The following is a 10407-nucleotide window of genomic DNA, read 5'->3' as shown; positions in this document are numbered from 1 at the left end:
ATATACCTCTATCTTGAGGTTCAACCATAGCCATTAAAATAGCTATGATGCACTTGGAAGAGCCGTATGTCGCTTTAATCGATCATGGGTCTGAAATAAATCTTATGGCTAAAAACCTCTACAACAAATGTAAGTGGCCAATGGATGTAGATCATGGGTGGATGATTAAGGCGGCTAATAACTCATCTGGAGAGCTCTATGCAGCCTGTCCAAATGTAAGGATAACTATAGGGGATGTGAAAGATGATCAGAACTTCTTTGTCCAGGAGATGTCATCGTATCCCCTCATCCTTGGGCAACCCTACATTACACCTGTGAGGATGGAGACAAAAGTCTTAGATGATGGCTCAGCATATGCAAGAATAAGGAGCAAAGATGGTAAGAAAGCTATTCAGTTCTTGACAGTTTGCATTAACCATGAAAGGAACCGCGAGTCTCTTCGAGAACAGTCACTCCCAAAGATAAACAGAGAATTCATGAACTACAAGGAGATGAGGGATTTTGGCCAGGTGCCATTGTAAAGCGGGATTGCAATGGTACAAGGGGCAATGAATTCTCGCAGGACTCAATCAATGTAAATAACTTTTCAGCAAACTTTCAGAGATTCTCTAGCTATGGGTCAATAGTCTTTGTAAAAAGCAAGGATTTGAAGCGTGGTATACGTCGATATGTACAAAATGTACAAAAAAGTCTTGAGCAGTGTGGTCTTTTGGAGAAAAATGAGTTTATTTCAGGTGTGCTTGACGAGGTGTCATTTGTGGATACTATGGATGAGCTTTTTGCCATGGAAAGCGCATGCTTACAGGGTGGGAATGAGATGGTAAAAGTGTCATCTGTGGGGATGTATGATATAATCCGGGAATTTGAGGGAATGGAATGTAAAAACATGTATTGTGAGATGGATGCTCGTGTTGATACAAAGTATAAAACGGTTGCAAAGAAGGTGAAACCAGTTGCCTTGCCCCTACCACCAAAAAGCAAGGAGAAGATAGATGAAGCCTCTATGCAACCGAATTTCAGAGATCCAAAGAAAATTGGGCATAAGTTTACATAGGAAACCCTAAAAGAGCTGAAGATCGGTGACAAGGATTTCCTGTTACCAGTTGAAAAGGAATGCTTTGAGGAGATGCTTGTAAAACATGGGAAGGCCTTTGCTTTTCAGCCGAGATAGGCTGTGTTGATCCAAGTGTAATAGCGCCAATGGTGATCTTCACTGTTCCACATGTGCCCTGGAACCTGTGGTGGCCGATTCCAATACCAAAAGCTCTCTTGCCAAAGCTGATGGAATTACTAAAAGAAAAGATCAAGATGGGAATTTTGGAGCCATCATGCGCTCCATACTCTAACAGATGGTTTACCGTGCCAAAGAAAAATGGAGCATTGCGCTTCATTCAAGACATGCAACCTATAAACAAGGTCACAATCAGGAATGTGGGAGCAGGTCCGATTGTGGACGAGTTTGCAGAAGCATTTGCAGGGAAAGCTATATACTCTATGGGTGATCTGTATTCGGGATATGATCAGTTCCAGCTGGATATACAAAGCAGGGACATGACCACAATGAAAACTCCTTTGGGTTTGGTAAGGATGTGCACCTTACCACAGGGAGCCACCAACTCAGTGGCGCATATGATGAATGGAATGAATAAAGTCTTACGAGACTTCATACCACAAATAACTATGCCTTTTCTGGATGATGTGCCCATAAAAGGCTGTGATGAAAAAGATAAAGATGGGGATTTGGATTCAAAAGGGTGCCGCAAGTTTGTGGCAAATCATATAAAAGATTGTGATAAAATTCTATCCAGGCATGAAGAGGTGAATCTTACTTTGTCTGGATTGAAATCAGTGTTTGGGGTTGGTGAAGTACTAATCGTGTAGCATCTTTGTAGTACTAATGGGCGCAGACCTTGTCCAGCCAAGATAGATGCGATACAAAGAATGAAAGAGATATGCATTAATGTTACAGAGGTGAGGAGATTTCTTGGTGCATGTGTCTTTTATGTTATATGGATCCCACATTATGCACATGTAGCAGATCCTCTCTACCAACTTTTGAGGAAAAATCAAAGATTTTTATGGAGTGCTGCACATATTAAAGCTATGCGGAAGCTGAAATGTCTGCTCCAATCATCACCTACTCTAAGGAAGGTAGATTATGAGTGTGGCAGGCCTGTGATTGTGACAGTTGATACTAGTCCTACTGGGATAGGATGGGCAGTAGGGCAAGATGATGAGGATGATCACAGGTATGTAATCAGGTTTGGAGCAAAGGTACTAAGCATTCGCCAGCGAAATTATCCGCAGATCAAGAGGGAGTTATTGGGAGTAATCATTGCTCTAAAATGTGAAAAAGAATATCTTATTGGAGCATTCGTGCTTGTGGAAACTTACTGCTTGCCACTCCTTGGGATGATTGCAAGCTGCACCACTCCAGATATCGTTATGCTCAGGTGGATTGCCTATATCAAGTCACTAAATCCTGAGTTTAAGCATATTGCACGGAAGGACAACCCAGTTGTTGCAGATATGCTATCAAGAGCCAGGTATGAAGATGAAGAAGGGATGATTAGTGACATTGATGATGTAGGCACAAAGTTCTATACTACTGCACATGCAAAAGGGGACCATGCTTGCTTATCAAATGCACTTGAGTTTTTTACTGAGGAAATGTATGGAGATTGGTTGCTTATTGGCCAATACTTGAGTACCTTGACAAGGCAGGAAAATTGGTCTGACTTAGAATTCAAGAGGATCCACAGAAAGGCATATGGGTATTTTCTAAAGAATGGGTACATGTGGAAGCATCCTAAGCAGAGGAATGCTATGCCACAGAGAGTTATATGTGATAAAGAGACTCAAGGGAAGCTCATGAAAGAATTCCATGAGAGTCTCTGGGCTGGACATCAAAGTGTGCGGGCCACCTTTACCAAAATAAAGGAAAGATATTGGTGGAAAGGAATGTACAAGGATATATCCCAATATGTGGAAACATGCATGGTATGTCAAATGTACTCGAATGTGCGACATCGTGATGGCCTGCAACCAACCGACCCACCTGCCATGCACTACAAATGGGTAGTGGATCTAGTTACAATGCCCTTGGGAATCTGGTAGATGAGGTACGTAGTACTTGCAAGAGAAGACCTGACAAATCAGGTGGAAGGGCGTGCTCTTAGAACAAAGAGCACGGAAATAGTATGCAAATTTCTCTTGGAAGATGTGATTTGCCGGTATGGTTGTGTTGGGAAAATAACAGCTGATAGGGGTGAGCTAGATGCTGAAGAAGCAAGGGAATTCTTTTCTAGAATTGGCATCATTGGCCCTAACATGTGCTTACAACCCTGAGGGCAATGGTAAAAGCGAGCGAGGACATCCTCCAATCATTAATGCTTTGGCTAAGGCATGCAGAGGAAGAATGCGGGAGTGGCCAAGGCTGCTACCATATGCTTTATGGGCTGACCGTACAACTCATAGCTCAGTGACAGGATACATGCCTGCAGAATTAATGTATGGTCAAAAGCCGGTAATGCCAGTTGAAGAAGTAGTCCCAACTTGGAATGTATTACCCTGGGTGGAAGAATTGAACAAGGAAGACCTCCTTGCATTGCGAATGAGGTAGTTGGAGAGAAGGCCTGAAGATGTAGAGCCTACTAAAGCTCGTTTGAAAGATGCAAGGTTGAAAAATAAAGAAAGATTTGATAAAAGACACAGACTCCAGCCAAAACCCATTGAAGAAGGTGATTGGATCCTAATGTATGATAGTAGTCTTGACAACCAGTTCACTGTGCAAAGAAAGTTTGCAAAAAGATGGTTTGGCCCTTACATTGTCAAGCATGTGCATGGAAATGCCACGTATACCCTGTGTGAGCTTGATGGAATAGAGATAAAGAATCTTGTAGCCGGCAAAAGGATTAAGATGTTTAAAAGAAGGCATGACAGTGATCCTTTTGATTCACATGAGACTCAAGATGAGAGGCTTGATAGTGATAGTATGGATATGGTTGAAGAGGAAGAGGATGATCTTCCTGGTAATGTAGAAGATGAAGACGACATTCAGATATATGTGGATCTTGATGATGACTTGGCACATACCGGAGGATGTGCAGGTTTAGAGGGGGCGGATGTCGTGCCATGGCACGTCTATGGTGTGAAACCATGAATGTGAGGCCATTAAATACAAATTCAGATGCATGGGATTAAGTGCCATGACTTGAGTCATTATATGATGCCCATGTACATATGTTCATATTGTAAATGAGGTTCAATAAGACGAGCTGAAGCTGAGCCAGGTCTCAAAGCCTCAGTACATGAGTGTGGTGTGAATCGTGGAGTTTTTATGCTTATGGTGAACCTTGGGGACTAGCAGAAGTCCCTGTGCCTTTGTACATAAGTTTGGATTTTGCTTGAGTATTTAACAGTTTTTCTTGGCCCCATGAGATGGTAAAATGCTCAAAAATCATGCTTGAGATGATAGTGGCATTTGATTGAGGTTCAAAATGGCATGGATATGGCCATGGTCATGACTACATGGTGACGGAGACATGTGAAAGAGGATGTCGTGGGAATTACCCCGTGTGAGTCTTGGTGTAATTAAGCCCAAAAAAATGTTGATACTTATCAACCTTAAGAAATGGAGAAAATGTAGAGGGGTGTGGCCATTATGAAGCTTTAAACATGTGGCCACCTTATAAAGAGCCATTATGAAGCTTTAAACATATGGCCACCTTATAAAGAGCCACGTGGAGGATTTATTGGCGGCCAGCACGTTGTCTAGAAGGTGGCGAAGGCGCTGGAAGGTGGGGAGCGAGTGGAAAAGAGAAGGAAGGCCACCGAGTAGGGAGGCCGGGCTGGTGAAAAAGCGGGGTTAATGAGCAGAGAGAAAGGGGGTCGTCTACAAGCGCAGAGTGCAGAGGCGCGGGAGGGCGTGCAGAAAAAAAAAAGAGAAAGTTACCGCCTCGTGTAAGAGGGGGGGCCTGGTCATTCTGAGAGAGCCGCCTAGCAGACGGAGCTCTGGGGCGTGTGCATGCGCAGCTGTGCAGACACAAGGAGAGACAGCAGAGAGCAGTGCAGAGGTTCAGTGAGCTTTGGTGCTGGCGGTGACTGAAGCTAAGGGGTAAGAGGGTTGCTGCCTGGTGGGGGTGGCGAGCTGGCACAAAGGGCACAAAAAAAGACGGCCGCCGGGTAGAGAAAAAGGGTTCGAATCTGTGTGTGGAGGAAAACCCTTCTTTGCATCAAGCTCAGTTGCTCTTTATGTTTTTCTATATGTTGTCAACTATTTGGTGTTCGATCTGCGTAGCCTTTTTGTGGTGGTGCTGGTGCTACTTGTGATGGTCTGTGCTAAGGCTTTGGTGTGATCGTGGGGTGTGAAGAAGCTGTCGTAGCCTGAGAAAGATGGTGGTATGCTAGTGGTGGCCGCCTCTGGAGACAAGAGAGCTGGAGCGGACAAACGAGAGGGGAAGCTGGAGACTGCCTTGTTTGTTTGGGCTTTCAGGCGCAGCTGCAAGTACACACAGCCGGGGCCTCCCTTGTGAAGTGGAGCAGAGAGGTGGGGGTCGTCTACAAGCGCAGAGCCAGGCTGGTGATATAGCGAGGACACGCAGCTGACGAGAGAGAGAGAGAGAGAGAGACACTTTGCTGAAGGCTGCAGCAGACGGGTCTGAAGAGGAGAGTAGCCGGTCGGTGATCGAAGACCGCTTGGAGTGTAGCTGCAGGCAAAGAAGGTTTGGTTTATATTCTTGTTGTTGGATTCAATAAGCAGGTTTTCAAGAGATCAAAATCTCATCTTCATATGATGAAACTAGCAAAGAGTGAAGTATGTTATGTGAATGGTTACATGTATATGGGCATCTTTTGAAGATTGTGCTATGCCTACATGTGTTATGTATGAAGCATTTGGATAAAGGGTCAGGAGATCTATGCTTGGAACTGGTCATGCTCTTGACACATAACTTATGTGCAATCATCAAGTTGAGTTTGGGGATGTTTTGAAGTGAATTGGCACATGTACATGTCATCCAAAATGGAGATGTCTTATGCCCCTTGAAGAGATATATATTCTGTTTCCTTGCTGGGATTTGAAACGACTCTCACAGCCAGAAGTCTCGCACTTGCCCAGCAATACCGCCCACGTCACGACAACGGTACCTATTGATGTCGGTCTTAAGGACATCGAGAGATTTCTTGCGTAATATGTAGGAAATGCTGACCGAAGCTCAGGATTCTATCAGGAGTGCTTAAGATAGGGCACGGTTCTATGCTGATTAAGGATGCTCAACTTGGTCTTTTGAACCAGGAGCGTTGGTTTATTTAAGTGTTCCTAAAGATTCTAAGACTTTCAAAAGGAAAATGCTCGAATTTATCTCATAGATATTGTGGTCCATTTTGATTTATACATCAAATTGGCACGGTTGCATATGAACTTAAACTACCTCCACATGTTAGAGTTCATCCAGTATTTATATCAATATATTGAAAGGGAAACTAGGAGGTGAAGAGATAACACAATTACTCCTCAAGAACTCATTAAAGTTAAAGAATTATCCTATGTTCCACATGAACCTGATAAGGTACTTGAATTCAAGGAAAGGAAACTTTGTAGTTGACTAATCCCTGTGGTTAAAATTAGGTGGAAAGATAGGGAAATAGAGGATTCAACTTGGGAGTCGGTTGAGATTGTTTAGCGCAGTCACCCCTTCTTTTCATTGCAAGGGTGCAATGTTTTGAGAGAGGGGAAGTATGTTATATGCACTATACTAGGAGGCTAACCCACATTAGGCTTGTGAGCATGGGAGCATGGGAACAAGCTTTAGTGGAGTATGGATTAGGACTAACCTTAAGTGTGTAAGATTCCTCCCCAGTCTCTCAGGATGTCCAGTATCTTCCCGTGTAATCAAATCCCTCTTCAGAAATATAAAAGATTTTGTTTCTACCAGTGTTGGCCTAGAGAGAGAAAATCTTCTAGAGAGTGGTAATTTAGTTTTTAAATATTTTTGGATAGAAAAATATCTCATCTTATTAAAATAAGTTCCCTTGAAACAGAAGTTTAAAAAGATTTTCAAAAGGTGCATTAGAAATTAAGTATAATCTGTTAAAGAGGCATTATCCTAGGGGTCCAGATTTTTGAAAATTTCTAAATTAAGGTTCCTATGGACCAATAAGATTCATCCAAATGTAGGGAGGAGATAAATAGAAGAATAAAAGGAAAATCCTCCTAAAATGAGTAAATACTCACACAAGATTAAGGACAAGGTTAATAGTTAAAAAAAGAGAGATATTTAGACGAAATGATGTATTTTTGACACCTCAGTATGGGGGAATTCCCCTCATGAAAGAGGCACCTATTTCACATGTGTGGGAGAGTTTTAAACTCCTAAATAATGAGATATTTTTAGCTCTCCTCTCTCTTGTTTCAACTAGATCCAAAAAGTGAACTAAACTGACCTAAAAATGGTCAAAAATTGACCAAACTGATTTGGAAAATTCTAGAATCAATTTGTTTGGTTAGAGGCTCGGTAGAAGCCTTCCCCTTTGTTGAAGCTTAATAGTGTTTTTTGCACTGTTACCCTGCTTCTCCCAAGAGCCAGAAAACTGTGAATTTACTCATAATTCATTAGTTTTTTGACCTTCCCTCTTCTAAAGATTGGTGGCCACTCTTGTTTCAAACAAGAGTAGAACCCTCAAACCATCAAGCCAAAGGAAAGCTCTCAAATTCCTTCGTAAGTTGGAGATTCTTCTCTTTTCTATTCATTTTATGGTTTTTTATGATTTTTTTCTTCTCTAAATTGAATATGATGTTATGCCTCATTGAAAAAAGGCATTCCCCTCTCTTCTTTAGTAAATCCAACCATTCTTATCCTAGATGAATGATTAATGGATAAATCAAATTTTTCATAATGTTTCTCTTTGATAAAGTAGAAAGTGTTTACATTAGAATGATTTAAATACTCTTGGTGAATTTCTAATTAATTTTAGAGAGTTAAAAATTGAAAAATGGTCAGCCATACAAAGGAGGTTATGGCAAAATTTTCTAAAATTGTGAAAAATAAGTTTTACTTTTTTTATTTCAAAAGAGTAATTCCCATCGTATATGTATTCTTAAAGGGTTAATTTTCATCCTAGGTATAGAAAAATGCATACTAAAAATATTTTATTAAAAAAATGTTACTTCCTTTAGAATTTAATTCTATGCATAGAAGAAAGCATATTGAAATTGTTATTTTGATTATAAAAGTGTTATTTTCATCATAAATGATTTTTATGCATAAATGGATGCATAAAAGAAATTCTTTGATATTAAAAGAGTGATTTTCATCATAAATGATTTGTATGCATAAATATATGCATAAAAGATAATTTTTATATTAAAAGTGTGATTTTTATCATAAATGATTTTTATGCATAAATGGATGCATAAAAGAAATTCTTTTATATTAAAAGAGTGATTTTTATCATAAATTATTTGTATGCATAAACCTGCATAAAAGATAATTTTTATATTAAAAGTGTGATTTTTATCATAAATGATTTGTATGCATAAACATATGCATAAAAGATAATTTTTATATTAAAAGTGTGATTTTCATCATAAATGTTTTTTATGCATAAATGGATGCATAAAAGAAATTCTTTTATATTAAAAGAGTGATTTTCATCATAAATGATTTGTATGCATAAACATATGCATAAAAGATAATTTTTATATTAAAAGTGTGATTTTTATCATAAATGATTTTTATGCATAAATGGATGTATAAAAGAATTCTTTTTTATATTAAAAGAGTGATTTTCATCATAAATGATTTGTATACATAAACATATGCATAAAAGATAATTTTTATATTAAAAGTGTGATTTTCATCATAAATATTTTTTATGCATAAAAGAAATTCTTTTATATTAAAAGAGTGATTTTTATCATAAATGAATTGTATGCATAAACATATGCATAAAAGATTTTTATAAATTAAAAGTGTGATTTTCATCAAAAATGGATTTTATGCATAAAATAGATGCATAAGAGATATTATTTTATTCTAAAAGTGTAATTCCTACTAAATTGGATTTATGCATGGAAATATGCATAAAGAATTTATTTTAATCCAAAAGTGTTATTCTCATCAATTTTGATTTTATGCATAGAAAGATGCATAAAGAAATCTATTTTTATTTCAAAAGAGTTATTTTCATTAATTTTGATTTTATGCATAGAATGATGCATAAAGAATTTTATTTTTAATTCAAAAGAGTTATTTTCATCAATTTTGATTTTATGCATAGAATGACGCATAAAGAATTTTATTTTTAATTCAAAAGAGTTATTTTCATCAATTTTGATTTTATGCATAAATAGATACATAAAGAATTTTATTTTTAATTCAAAAGAGTTATTTTCATTAGATGCATAAAGAATTTTATTTTTAATTGAAAAGAGTTATTTTCATCAATTTTGATTTTATGCATAAAAGATTTATTTTTATTTTAAAAGTGTTATTCTCATTAAAATGGAATTTGTGCATATTAAAATGCATAAAAGGTTTATTTTTAATTCGAAAGTGTTATTTTCCTTAAAATTGAATTTATGCCAAAAAAGATGCATAAAAGGATTTTTATAAAAGTGTTATTCCTACTAAAGTTGTCTTTATGCCTAATTAGATGCGTAAAAAATCTTTATATCAAAAAAATAGAATTCTCTTACATTCTATAAATAGATGTGATGAGATGTGATAGGAATCAAATAGATGTAAATGGATGGATGGAAGTGATATGAATCAGATAAATGAAAACGGATGAGTGGATGTGATGTCCTATGAATTAGGATGTGAATGTGGATGTGGATGTATGAATGTGAATGGGGATGTGGATGTATGAATGTGAATGGAGGATGTGGATGTGAAAATGGATGTGTGGATGTATGAATGTAAATGTGGATGTGGATGTATGAATGTAAATGTGGATGTGGATGTATGAATGTGGATGAGGATGTGGATGTATGAATGTGAATGTGGATGTGGATGTATGAATGTGAATGGGGATGTGGATGTATGAATGTGGATGTGGATGTATGAATGTGAATGGGGATGTGGATGTATGAATGTGGATGAGGATGTGGATGTGGATATATGAATGCGGATGTGGAAGTGGATGTGTGGATATGGATGTATGAATGTGAATGGGGATGTGGATGTATGAATGTGGATGTGGATATGGATATGGATGTGTGAATGTGAATGTGAAAATGGATGTATGGATGTGGATGTATGAATGTGAATGTGAAAATGGATGTATGGATGTGGATGTGGATGTATGAATATGGATGTGGATGTGGATGTATAAATGTGGATGTGGATGTGGATATGGATGTATGAATATGGATGTGGATGTGGATGTATGGATGTGTATGTATGA

Source organism: Cibotium barometz, chromosome 22, assembly GCF_041138505.1.
Source record: "Cibotium barometz isolate CiBa-2024 chromosome 22, ASM4113850v1, whole genome shotgun sequence".
NCBI lineage: Eukaryota > Viridiplantae > Streptophyta > Polypodiopsida > Cyatheales > Cibotiaceae > Cibotium > Cibotium barometz.
This window is presented reverse-complemented; position numbering follows the sequence as displayed.